Source organism: Fundulus heteroclitus, unplaced genomic scaffold (genome assembly GCF_011125445.2).
Source record: "Fundulus heteroclitus isolate FHET01 unplaced genomic scaffold, MU-UCD_Fhet_4.1 scaffold_329, whole genome shotgun sequence".
Classification (NCBI taxonomy): Eukaryota; Metazoa; Chordata; class Actinopteri; order Cyprinodontiformes; family Fundulidae; genus Fundulus; species Fundulus heteroclitus.
The window spans coordinates 54496-68901 of record NW_023396739.1 but is presented as its reverse complement, the minus strand read 5'-3'; the positions used below and the strand labels follow the sequence as shown (position 1 = coordinate 68901).

The window sequence follows — 14406 nt, the reverse complement described above, 5'->3', positions numbered from 1 at the left end:
AAACCTTTAGATTTGACTAGTTCAAGGTCTATGGAATTCCGTTTGTGCCGTCAGGAAAAGATGTTAAGGGTTCAGTACATGAGTGCGACGACCTCCCATACCACTGTGCCGGCCAAGTCTCTGTGGCGCAATTGGTTAGCGCGTTCGGCTGTTAACCGAAAGGATGGTGGTTCGAGCCCACCCAGGGACGTTTGTTTGCTTTAAAACACAGATTGAGTTAAAGCACCAAACCTCTACACAACCATGTTTGAGCAATACTTGCCAAATTGTTAGAAAAAATCAGCTTGCCACGTGGATGTTTCTCTTCTGCTTTATAATGTAACTTTCAATGAGCCTTTTTATTCATATTGCTAAATCTACTGTGTAATTGTGGCGTATCCTGTCTGCGTTTTTGCACTTGTCACGTCGGAATTTGGCCGTTGTGGAACAAGAAGTTATTTTTGTTTCTTTTCTATGTTTGGTCAAAGAAGTTTGACTTGGATGAGTAGTATTTGACACTGACAAATTCTCCATCACACAAAACCTTTAGATTTGACTAGTTCAAGGTCTATGGAATTCCGTTTGTGCCGTCAGGAAAAGATGTTAAGGGTTCAGTACATGAGTGCGACGACCTCCCATACCACTGTGCTGGCCAAGTCTCTGTGGCGCAATTGGTTAGCGCGTTCGGCTGTTAACCGAAAGGATGGTGGTTCGAGCCCACCCAGAGACGTTTGTTTGCTTTAAAACACAGATTGAGTTAAAGCACCAAACCTCTACACAACCATGTTTGAGCAATACTTGCCAAATTGTTAGAAAAAATCAGCTTGCCACGTGGATGTTTCTCTTCTGCTTTATAATGTAACTTTCAATGAGCCTTTTTATTCATATTGCTAAATCTACTGTGTAATTGTGGCGTATCCTGTCTGCGTTTTTGCACTTGTCACGTCGGAATTTGGCCATTGTGGAACAAGAAGTTATTTTTGTTTCTTTTCTATGTTTGGTCAAAGAAGTTTGACTTGGATGAGTAGTATTTGACACTGACAAATTCTCCATCACACAAAACCTTTAGATTTGACTAGTTCAAGGTCTATGGAATTCCGTTTGTGCCGTCAGGAAAAGATGTTAAGGGTTCAGTACATGACTGCGACGACCTCCCATACCGCTGTGCCGGCCAAGTCTCTGTGGCGCAATTGGTTAGCGCGTTCGGCTGTTAACCGAAAGGATGGTGGTTCGAGCCCACCCAGGGACGTTTGTTTGCTTTAAAACACAGATTGAGTTAAAGCACCAAACCTCTACACTAGTGATGGGTCCGGCAACACCGATGTGTCGGCGCATGTGTCGGTCTCATAGAGCGAAACCCGTGTCGATGTGTGTATTGCTACGGAAAAGTCACGTGACCGATACAGGAACTGTTTCGGTCACGTGACCAATACAGCACCTGTTTCGAACTGACTGACGCGCCAAACTGTTTCTGTTCCCTCTAAGCTGCACGCGTGTGCATTCGCGCACAGCAGCGCGCACAGCAAAGCTATGTTGCTTAGTAAAGAAAATCCAAGCTGAACTGTAAACTTAATAATGGTTAATTTTTAACCATTTTGCAACTCTGGTGTGATGGTGTACCACAGTCTCACTCTGTGAGCGCCAGGTGCTGATCGGAGCGCATCACTGATGGATGGGTTCTGCAACGCTTTTTTGGTTGGGCGGGTTGCGCTGTGCGTCTTTGTTCTGAGCGTCGTTTCTGAAAAAAACGACTGATCTACACTGAGTAGAAAGTTGCTACTCTGAGTAGTTTTTCCTCCCTTTGTCACACTCAGCATGTCCGATTTCAGAACAGATGATATCAGTCAGGTAACTAAACACAGCGCCCGATCAACCATTTGTAAAAAAAATAAAAAAGCCAGTCCACAAGCAAACTCCTTCACATTATTTATTGACTGTATCTAAAAAAAATCAAATATATGTTTAATTCAAATGAAAATATAAAATAATACAATGCAACATACAATGATTTAAATTGTATTGTGTATACTTGGTCATCAAATCAGTGTCAGTTAACTCTGTCAACCAGGTTGCCTGTAGTGATTTTTAAGGTCCAGCAGGTGTCAGTATTCAGTGACACAGGATCGGCACAGGATCGGCACAGAGTTGCAATGTGTCGAAACGTTTCATGACGCCTCATCGACCCATCACTACTCTACACAACCATGTTTGAGCAATGCTTGCCAAATTGTTAGAAAAAATCAGCTTGCCACGTGTCCTGTATTTGACCTCTTTCAAAGATCCAAATAAACAATATTGATAACAGCTGTCAATGAACAATTATACCTAAAATTGAAGGCAGCTATAAGACTGACCGGTGATGAAAATGACTGTTTTCCAGATTTCTGCGCAACCCATTTGCGATATTTTCAACTTTTATCTTAGTTGATGGCTAAGAAGTGGTCCTGGATTTCATTACGTTTGGAAACTCAAAGTTTCCACAGCATTCTAACATTTTTCTGCTGTTTGCATAGCTTTGAACTTCATTTCTGCTGAAAGTTTAGTGCTGTGTGAGCAAGGTTGCCAATACTTTCCAAGGGATGTGTTCAGGAGAGTCACCACTGTGTAGTAATTGACCAATATTGTCACACACAAAGTAGGATGGTTGGTATGGATGTTTCTCTTCTGCTTTATAATGTAACTTTCAATGAGCCTTTTTATTCATATTGCTAAATCTACTGTGTAATTGTGGCGTATCCTGTCTGCGTTTTTGCACACAAAACCTTTAGATTTGACTAGTTCAAGGTCTATGGAATTCCGTTTGTGCCGTCAGGAAAAGATGTTAAGGGTTCAGTACATGAGTGCGACGACCTCCCATACCACTGTGCCGGCCAAGTCTCTGTGGCGCAATTGGTTAGCGCGTTCGGCTGTTAACCGAAAGGATGGTGGTTCGAGCCCACCCAGGGACGTTTGTTTGCTTTAAAACACAGATTGAGTTAAAGCACCAAACCTCTACACAACCATGTTTGAGCAATACTTGCCAAATTGTTAGAAAAAATCGGCTTGCCACGTGGATGTTTCTCTTCTGCTTTATAATGTAACTTTCAATGAGCCTTTTTATTCATATTGCTAAATCTACTGTGTAATTGTGGCGTATCCTGTCTGCGTTTTTGCACTTGTCACGTCGGAATTTGGCCGTTGTGGAACAAGAAGTTATTTTTGTTTCTTTTCTATGTTTGGTCAAAGAAGTTTGACTTGGATGAGTAGTATTTGACACTGACAAATTCTCCATCACACAAAACCTTTAGATTTGACTAATTCAAGGTCTATGGAATTCCGTTTGTGCCGTCAGGAAAAGATGTTAAGGGTTCAGTACATGAGTGCGACGACCTCCCATACCACTGTGCCGGCCAAGTCTCTGTGGCGCAATTGGTTAGCGCGTTCGGCTGTTAACCGAAAGGATGGTGGTTCGAGCCCACCCAGGGACGTTTGTTTGCTTTAAAACACAGATTGAGTTAAAGCACCAAACCTCTACACAACCATGTTTGAGCAATACTTGCCAAATTGTTAGAAAAAATCAGCTTGCCACATGGATGTTTCTCTTCTGCTTTATAATGTAACTTTCAATGAGCCTTTTTATTCATATTGCTAAATCTACTGTGTAATTGTGGCGTATCCTGTCTGCGTTTTTGCACTTGTCACGTCGGAATTTGGCCGTTGTGGAACAAGAAGTTATTTTTGTTTCTTTTCTATGTTTGGTCAAAGAAGTTTGACTTGGATGAGTAGTATTTGACACTGACAAATTCTCCATCACACAAAACCTTTAGATTTGACTAGTTCAAGGTCTATGGAATTCCGTTTGTGCCGTCAGGAAAAGATGTTAAGGGTTCAGTACATGACTGCGACGACCTCCCATACCGCTGTGCCGGCCAAGTCTCTGTGGCGCAATTGGTTAGCGCGTTCGGCTGTTAACCGAAAGGATGGTGGTTCGAGCCCACCCAGGGACGTTTGTTTGCTTTAAAACACAGATTGAGTTAAAGCACCAAACCTCTACACAACCATGTTTGAGCAATACTTGCCAAATTGTTAGAAAAAATCAGCTTGCCACGTGTCCTGTATTTGACCTCTTTCAAAGATCCAAATAAACAATATTGGTAACAGCTGTCAATGAGGAATTATACCTAAAATTGAAGGCAGTTATAAGACTGACCGGTGATGAAAATGACTGTTTTCCAGATTTAAGCGCAACCCATTTGCGATATTTTCAACTTTTATCTTAGTTGATGGCTAAGAAGTGGTCCTGGATTTCATTACGTTTGGAAACTCAAAGTTTCCGCAGCATTCTAACATTTTTCTGCTGTTTGCATAGCTTTGAACTTCATTTCTGCTGAAAGTTTAGTGCTGTGTGAGCAAGGTTGCCAATACTTTCCAAGGGATGTGTTCAGGAGAGTCACCACTGTGTAGTAATTGACCAATATTGTCACACACAAAGTAGGATGGTTGGTATGGATGTTTCTCTTCTGCTTTATAATGTAACTTTCAATGAGCCTTTTTATTCATATTGCTAAATCTAGTGTGTAATTGTGGCGTATCCTGTCTGCGTTTTTGCACTTGTCACGTCGGAATTTGGCCGTTGTGGAACAAGAAGTTATTTTTGTTTCTTTTCTATGTTTGGTCAAAGAAGTTTGACTTGGATGAGTAGTATTTGACACTGACAAATTCTCCATCACACAAAACCTTTAGATTTGACTAATTCAAGGTCTATGGAATTCCGTTTGTGCCGTCAGGAAAAGATGTTAAGGGTTCAGTACATGAGTGCGACGACCTCCCATACCACTGTGCCGGCCAAGTCTCTGTGGCGCAATTGGTTAGCGCGTTCGGCTGTTAACCGAAAGGATGGTGGTTCGAGCCCACCCAGGGACGTTTGTTTGCTTTAAAACACAGATTGAGTTAAAGCACCAAACCTCTACACAACCATGTTTGAGCAATACTTGCCAAATTGTTAGAAAAAATCGGCTTGCCACGTGGATGTTTCTCTTTTATTTGACCTCTTTCAAAGATCCAAATAAACAATATTGATAACAGCTGTCAATGAACAATTATACCTAAAATTGAAGGCAGTTATAAGACTGACCGGTGTAGTAATTGACCAATATTGTCACACACAAAGTAGGATGGTTGGTATGGATGTTTCTCTTCTGCTTTATAATGTAACTTTCAATGAGCCTTTTTATTCATATTGCTAAATCTAGTGTGTAATTGTGGCGTATCCTGTCTGCGTTTTTGCACACAAAACCTTTAGATTTGACTAGTTCAAGGTCTATGGAATTCCGTTTGTGCCGTCAGGAAAAGATGTTAAGGGTTCAGTACATGAGTGCGACGACCTCCCATACCACTGTGCCGGCCAAGTCTCTGTGGCGCAATTGGTTAGCGCGTTCGGCTGTTAACCGAAAGGATGGTGGTTCGAGCCCACCCAGGGACGTTTGTTTGCTTTAAAACACAGATTGAGTTAAAGCACCAAACCTCTACACAACCATGTTTGAGCAATACTTGCCAAATTGTTAGAAAAAATCAGCTTGCCACGTGGATGTTTCTCTTCTGCTTTATAATGTAACTTTCAATAAGCCTTTTTATTCATATTGCTAAATCTACTGTGTAATTGTGGCGTATCCTGTCTGCGTTTTTGCACTTGTCACGTCGGAATTTGGCCGTTGTGGAACAAGAAGTTATTTTTGTTTCTTTTCTATGTTTGGTCAAAGAAGTTTGACTTGGATGAGTAGAATTTGACACTGACAAATTCTCCATCACACAAAACCTTTAGATTTGACTAGTTCAAGGTCTATGGAATTCCGTTTGTGCCGTCAGGAAAAGATGTTAAGGGTTCAGTACATGACTGCGACGACCTCCCATACCGCTGTGCCGGCCAAGTCTCTGTGGCGCAATTGGTTAGCGCGTTCGGCTGTTAACCGAAAGGATGGTGGTTCGAGCCCACCCAGGGACGTTTGTTTGCTTTAAAACACAGATTGAGTTAAAGCACCAAACCTCTACACAACCATGTTTGAGCAATACTTGCCAAATTGTTAGAAAAAATCAGCTTGCCACGTGTCCTGTATTTGACCTCTTTCAAAGATCCAAATAAACAATATTGATAACAGCTGTCAATGAACAATTATACCTAAAATTGAAGGCAGTTATAAGACTGACCGGTGATGAAAATGACTGTTTTCCAGATTTAAGCGCAACCCATTTGCGATATTTTCAACTTTTATCTTAGTTGATGGCTAAGAAGTGGTCCTGGATTTCATTACGTTTGGAAACTCAAAGTTTCCGCAGCATTCTAACATTTTTCTGCTGTTTGCATAGCTTTGAACTTCATTTCTGCTGAAAGTTTAGTGCTGTGTGAGCAAGGTTGCCAATACTTTCCAAGGGATGTGTTCAGGAGAGTCACCACTGTGTAGTAATTGACCAATATTGTCACACACAAAGTAGGATGGTTGGTATGGATGTTTCTCTTCTGCTTTATAATGTAACTGTCAATGAGCCTTTTTATTCATATTGCTAAATCTACTGTGTAATTGTGGCGTATCCTGTCTGCGTTTTTGCACACAAAACCTTTAGATTTGACTAGTTCAAGGTCTATGGAATTCCGTTTGTGCCGTCAGGAAAAGATGTTAAGGGTTCAGTACATGAGTGCGACGACCTCCCATACCACTGTGCTGGCCAAGTCTCTGTGGCGCAATTGGTTAGCGCGTTCGGCTGTTAACCGAAAGGATGGTGGTTCGAGCCCACCCAGGGACGTTTGTTTGCTTTAAAACACAGATTGAGTTAAAGCACCAAACCTCTACACAACCATGTTTGAGCAATACTTGCCAAATTGTTAGAAAAAATCTGCTTGCCACGTGGATGTTTCTCTTCTGCTTTATAATGTAACTTTCAATGAGCCTTTTTATTCATATTGCTAAATCTACTGTGTAATTGTGGCGTATCCTGTCTGCGTTTTTGCACTTGTCACGTCGGAATTTGGCCGTTGTGGAACAAGAAGTTATTTTTGTTTCTTTTCTATGTTTGGTCAAAGAAGTTTGACTTGGATGAGTAGAATTTGACACTGACAAATTCTCCATCACACAAAACCTTTAGATTTGACTAGTTCAAGGTCTATGGAATTCCGTTTGTGCCGTCAGGAAAAGATGTTAAGTGTTCAGTACATGACTGCGACGACCTCCCATACCGCTGTGCCGGCCAAGTCTCTGTGGCGCAATTGGTTAGCGTGTTCGGCTGTTAACCGAAAGGATGGTGGTTCGAGCCCACCCAGGGACGTTTGTTTGCTTGAAAACACAGATTGAGTTAAAGCACCAAACCTCTACACAACCATGTTTGAGCAATACTTGCCAAATTGTTAGAAAAAATCAGCTTGCCACGTGTCCTGTATTTGACCTCTTTCAAAGATCCAAATAAACAATATTGATAACAGCTGTCAATGAACAATTATACCTAAAATTGAAGGCAGTTATAAGACTGACCGGTGATGAAAATGACTGTTTTCCAGATTTAAGCGCAACCCATTTGCGATATTTTCAACTTTTATCTTAGTTGATGGCTAAGAAGTGGTCCTGGATTTCATTACGTTTGGAAACTCAAAGTTTCCGCAGCATTCTAACATTTTTCTGCTGTTTGCATAGCTTTGAACTTCATTTCTGCTAAAAGTTTAGTGCTGTGTGAGCAAGGTTGCCAATACTTTCCAAGGGATGTGTTCAGGAGAGTCACCACTGCGTAGTAATTGACCAATATTGTCACACACAAAGTAGGATGGTTGGTATGGATGTTTCTCTTCTGCTTTATAATGTAACTTTCAATGAGCCTTTTTATTCATATTGCTAAATCTACTGTGTAATTGTGGCGTATCCTGTCTGCGTTTTTGCACACAAAACCTTTAGATTTGACTAGTTCAAGGTCTATGGAATTCCGTTTGTGCCGTCAGGAAAAGATGTTAAGGGTTCAGTACATGAGTGCGACGACCTCCCATACCACTGTGCTGGCCAAGTCTCTGTGGTGCAATTGGTTAGCGCGTTCGGCTGTTAACCGAAAGGATGGGGGTTCGAGCCCACCCAGGGACGTTTGTTTGCTTTAAAACACAGATTGAGTTAAAGCACCAAACCTCTACACAACCATGTTTGAACAATACTTGCCAAATTGTTAGAAAAAATCAGCTTGCCACGTGGATGTTTCTCTTCTGCTTGCTTTAAAATGTAACTTTCAATGAGCCTTTTTATTCATATTGCTAAATCTACTGTGTAATTGTGGCGTATCCTGTCTGCGTTTTTGCACTTGTCACGTCGGAATTTGGCCATTGTGGAACAAGAAGTTATTTTTGTTTCTTTTCTATGTTTGGTCAAAGAAGTTTGACTTGGATGAGTAGTATTTGACACTGACAAATTCTCCATCACACAAAACCTTTAGATTTGACTAGTTCAAGGTCTATGGAATTCCGTTTGTGCCGTCAGGAAAAGATGTTAAGGGTTCAGTACATGAGTGCGACGACCTCCCATACCACTGTGCCGGCCAGGTCTCTGTGGCGCAATTGGTTAGCGCGTTCGGCTGTTAACCGAAAGGATGGTGGTTCGAGCCCACCCAGGGACGTTTGTTTGCTTTAAAACACAGATTGAGTTAAAGCACCAAACCTCTACACAACCATGTTTGAGCAATACTTGCCAAATTGTTAGAAAAAATCAGCTTGCCACGTGGATGTTTCTCTTCTGCTTTATAATGTAACTTTCAATGAGCCTTTTTATTCATATTGCTAAATCTACTGTGTAATTGTGGCGTATCCTGTCTGCGTTTTTGCACTTGTCACGTCGGAATTTGGCCATTGTGGAACAAGAAGTTATTTTTGTTTCTTTTCTATGTTTGGTCAAAGAAGTTTGACTTGGCTGAGTAGTATTTGACACTGACAAATTCTCCATCACACAAAACCTTTAGATTTGACTAGTTCAAGGTCTATGGAATTCCGTTTGTGCCGTCAGGAAAAGATGTTAAGGGTTCAGTACATGACTGCGACGACCTCCCATACCACTGTGCGGGCCAAGTCTCTGTGGCGCAATTGGTTAGCGCGTTCGGCTGTTAACCGAAAGGATGGTGGTTCGAGCCCACCCAGGGACGTTTGTTTGCTTTAAAACACAGATTGAGTTAAAGCACCAAACCTCTACACAACCATGTTTGAGCAATACTTGCCAAATTGTTAGAAAAAATCAGCTTGCCACGTGTCCTGTATTTGACCTCTTTCAAAGATCCAAATAAACAATATTGATAACAGCTGTCAATGAACAATTATACCTAAAATTGAAGGCAGTTATAAGACTGACCGGTGATGAAAATGACTGTTTTCCAGATTTAAGCGCAACCCATTTGCGATATTTTCAACTTTTATCTTAGTTGATGGCTAAGAAGTGGTCCTGGATTTCATTACGTTTGGAAACTCAAAGTTTCCGCAGCATTCTAACATTTTTCTGCTGTTTGCATAGCTTTGAACTTCATTTCTGCTGAAAGTTTAGTGCTGTGTGAGCAAGGTTGCCAATACTTTCCAAGGGATGTGTTCAGGAGAGTCACCACTGTGTAGTAATTGACCAATATTGTCACACACAAAGTAGGATGGTTGGTATAGATGTTTCTCTTCTGCTTTATAATGTAACTTTCAATGAGCCTTTTTATTCATATTGCTAAATCTACTGTGTAATTGTGGCGTATCCTGTCTGCGTTTTTGCACACAAAACCTTTAGATTTGACTAGTTCAAGGTCTATGGAATTCCGTTTGTGCCGTCAGGAAAAGATGTTAAGGGTTCAGTACATGAGTGCGACGACCTCCCATACCACTGTGCCGGCCAAGTCTCGCGTTCGGCTGTTAACCGAAAGGATGGTGGTTCGAGCCCACCCAGGGACGTTTGTTTGCTTTAAAACACAGATTGAGTTAAAGCACCAAACCTCTACACAACCATGTTTGAGCAATACTTGCCAAATTGTTAGAAAAAATCAGCTTGCCACGTGTCCTGTATTTGACCTCTTTCAAAGATCCAAATAAACAATATTGATAACAGCTGTCAATGAACAATTATACCTAAAATTGAAGGCAGTTATAAGACTGACCGGTGATGAAAATGACTGTTTTCCAGATTTAAGCGCAACCCATTTGCGATATTTTCAACTTTTATCTTAGTTGATGGCTAAGAAGTGGTCCTGGATTTCATTACGTTTGGAAACTCAAAGTTTCCGCAGCATTCTAACATTTTTCTGCTGTTTGCATAGCTTTGAACTTCATTTCTGCTGAAAGTTTAGTGCTGTGTGAGCAAGGTTGCCAATACTTTCCAAGGGATGTGTTCAGGAGAGTCACCACTGTGTAGTAATTGACCAATATTGTCACACACAAAGTAGGATGGTTGGTATAGATGTTTCTCTTCTGCTTTATAATGTAACTTTCAATGAGCCTTTTTATTCATATTGCTAAATCTACTGTGTAATTGTGGCGTATCCTGTCTGCGTTTTTGCACACAAAACCTTTAGATTTGACTAGTTCAAGGTCTATGGAATTCCGTTTGTGCCGTCAGGAAAAGATGTTAAGGGTTCAGTACATGAGTGCGACGACCTCCCATACCACTGTGCCGGCCAAGTCTCGCGTTCGGCTGTTAACCGAAAGGATGGTGGTTCGAGCCCACCCAGGGACGTTTGTTTGCTTTAAAACACAGATTGAGTTAAAGCACCAAACCTCTACACAACCATGTTTGAGCAATACTTGCCAAATTGTTAGAAAAAATCAGCTTGCCACGTGTCCTGTATTTGACCTCTTTCAAAGATCCAAATAAACAATATTGATAACAGCTGTCAATGAACAATTATACCTAAAATTGAAGGCAGTTATAAGACTGACCGGTGATGAAAATGACTGTTTTCCAGATTTAAGCGCAACCCATTTGCGATATTTTCAACTTTTATCTTAGTTGATGGCTAAGAAGTGGTCCTGGATTTCATTACGTTTGGAAACTCAAAGTTTCCGCAGCATTCTAACATTTTTCTGCTGTTTGCATAGCTTTGAACTTCATTTCTGCTGAAAGTTTAGTGCTGTGTGAGCAAGGTTGCCAATACTTTCCAAGGGATGTGTTCAGGAGAGTCACCACTGTGTAGTAATTGACCAATATTGTCACACACAAAGTAGGATGGTTGGTATGGATGTTTCTCTTCTGCTTTATAATGTAACTTTCAATGAGCCTTTTTATTCATATTGCTAAATCTACTGTGTAATTGTGGCGTATCCTGTCTGCGTTTTTGCACACAAAACCTTTAGATTTGACTAGTTCAAGGTCTATGGAATTCCGTTTGTGCCGTCAGGAAAAGATGTTAAGGGTTCAGTACATGAGTGCGACGACCTCCCATACCACTGTGCTGGCCAAGTCTCTGTGGTGCAATTGGTTAGCGCGTTCGGCTGTTAACCGAAAGGATGGTGGTTCGAGCCCACCCAGGGACGTTTGTTTGCTTTAAAACACAGATTGAGTTAAAGCACCAAACCTCTACACAACCATGTTTGAACAATACTTGCCAAATTGTTAGAAAAAATCAGCTTGCCACGTGGATGTTTCTCTTCTGCTTGCTTTAAAATGTAACTTTCAATGAGCCTTTTTATTCATATTGCTAAATCTACTGTGTAATTGTGGCGTATCCTGTCTGCGTTTTTGCACTTGTCACGTCGGAATTTGGCCATTGTGGAACAAGAAGTTATTTTTGTTTCTTTTCTATGTTTGGTCAAAGAAGTTTGACTTGGATGAGTAGTATTTGACACTGACAAATTCTCCATCACACAAAACCTTTAGATTTGACTAGTTCAAGGTCTATGGAATTCCGTTTGTGCCGTCAGGAAAAGATGTTAAGGGTTCAGTACATGAGTGCGACGACCTCCCATACCACTGTGCCGGCCAGGTCTCTGTGGCGCAATTGGTTAGCGCGTTCGGCTGTTAACCGAAAGGATGGTGGTTCGAGCCCACCCAGGGACGTTTGTTTGCTTTAAAACACAGATTGAGTTAAAGCACCAAACCTCTACACAACCATGTTTGAGCAATACTTGCCAAATTGTTAGAAAAAATCAGCTTGCCACGTGGATGTTTCTCTTCTGCTTTATAATGTAACTTTCAATGAGCCTGTTTATTCATATTGCTAAATCTACTGTGTAATTGTGGCGTATCCTGTCTGCGTTTTTGCACTTGTCACGTCGGAATTTGGCCATTGTGGAACAAGAAGTTATTTTTGTTTCTTTTCTATGTTTGGTCAAAGAAGTTTGACTTGGATGAGTAGTATTTGACACTGACAAATTCTCCATCACACAAAACCTTTAGATTTGACTAGTTCAAGGTCTATGGAATTCCGTTTGTGCCGTCAGGAAAAGATGTTAAGGGTTCAGTACATGAGTGCGACGACCTCCCATACCACTGTGCCGGCCAGGTCTCTGTGGCGCAATTGGTTAGCGCGTTCGGCTGTTAACCGAAAGGATGGTGGTTCGAGCCCACCCAGGGACGTTTGTTTGCTTTAAAACACAGATTGAGTTAAAGCACCAAACCTCTACACAACCATGTTTGAGCAATACTTGCCAAATTGTTAGAAAAAATCAGCTTGCCACGTGGATGTTTCTCTTCTGCTTTATAATGTAACTTTCAATGAGCCTGTTTATTCATATTGCTAAATCTACTGTGTAATTGTGGCGTATCCTGTCTGCGTTTTTTGCACTTGTCACGTCGGAATTTGGCCATTGTGGAACAAGAAGTTATTTTTGTTTCTTTTCTATGTTTGGTCAAAGAAGTTTGACTTGGATGAGTAGTATTTGACACTGACAAATTCTCCATCACACAAAACCTTTAGATTTGACTAGTTCAAGGTCTATGGAATTCCGTTTGTGCCGTCAGGAAAAGATGTTAAGGGTTCAGTACATGAGTGCGACGACCTCCCATACCACTGTGCCGGCCAGGTCTCTGTGGCGCAATTGGTTAGCGCGTTCGGCTGTTAACCGAAAGGATGGTGGTTCGAGCCCACCCAGGGACGTTTGTTTGCTTTAAAACACAGATTGAGTTAAAGCACCAAACCTCTACACAACCATGTTTGAGCAATACTTGCCAAATTGTTAGAAAAAATCAGCTTGCCACGTGGATGTTTCTCTTCTGCTTTATAATGTAACTTTCAATGAGCCTTTTTATTCATATTGCTAAATCTACTGTGTAATTGTGGCGTATCCTGTCTGCGTTTTTGCACTTGTCACGTCGGAATTTGGCCATTGTGGAACAAGAAGTTATTTTTGTTTCTTTTCTATGTTTGGTCAAAGAAGTTTGACTTGGCTGAGTAGTATTTGACACTGACAAATTCTCCATCACACAAAACCTTTAGATTTGACTAGTTCAAGGTCTATGGAATTCCGTTTGTGCCGTCAGGAAAAGATGTTAAGGGTTCAGTACATGACTGCGACGACCTCCCATACCACTGTGCTGGCCAAGTCTCTGTGGCGCAATTGGTTAGCGCGTTCGGCTGTTAACCGAAAGGATGGTGGTTCGAGCCCACCCAGGGACGTTTGTTTGCTTTAAAACACAGATTGAGTTAAAGCACCAAACCTCTACACAACCATGTTTGAGCAATACTTGCCAAATTGTTAGAAAAAATCAGCTTGCCACGTGTCCTGTATTTGACCTCTTTCAAAGATCCAAATAAACAATACTGATAACAGCTGTCAATGAACAATTATACCTAAAATTGAAGGCAGTTATAAGACTGACCGGTGATGAAAATGACTGTTTTCCAGATTTAAGCGCAACCCATTTGCGATATTTTCAACTTTTATCTTAGTTGATGGCTAAGAAGTGGTCCTGGATTTCATTACGTTTGGAAACTCAAAGTTTCCGCAGCATTCTAACATTTTTCTGCTGTTTGCATAGCTTTGAACTTCATTTCTGCTGAAAGTTTAGTGCTGTGTGAGCAAGGTTGCCAATACTTTCCAAGGGATGTGTTCAGGAGAGTCACCACTGTGTAGTAATTGACCAATATTGTCACACACAAAGTAGGATGGTTGGTATGGATGTTTCTCTTCTGCTTTATAATGTAACTTTCAATGAGCCTTTTTATTCATATTGCTAAATCTACTGTGTAATTGTGGCGTATCCTGTCTGCGTTTTTGCACACAAAACCTTTAGATTTGACTAGTTCAAGGTCTATGGAATTCCGTTTGTGCCGTCAGGAAAAGATGTTAAGGGTTCAGTACATGAGTGCGACGACCTCCCATACCACTGTGCTGGCCAAGTCTCTGTGGCGCAATTGGTTAGCGCGTTCGGCTGTTAACCGAAAGGATGGTGGTTCGAGCCCACCCAGGGACGTTTGTTTGCTTTAAAACACAGATTGAGTTAAAGCACCAAACCTCTACACAACCATGTTTGA

General features: G+C 41.3%; 1 non-coding gene across 1 annotated transcript; it reads left to right on the top strand.

Moving 5' to 3' along the window:
• The first annotated feature begins 635 nt into the window (after positions 1 to 635).
• On the top strand, positions 636 to 709 carry trnan-guu. Its single transcript has one exon. It is a non-coding gene; the product is annotated as a tRNA-Asn (tRNA).
• Positions 710 to 14406: the final 13697 nt, after the last annotated feature.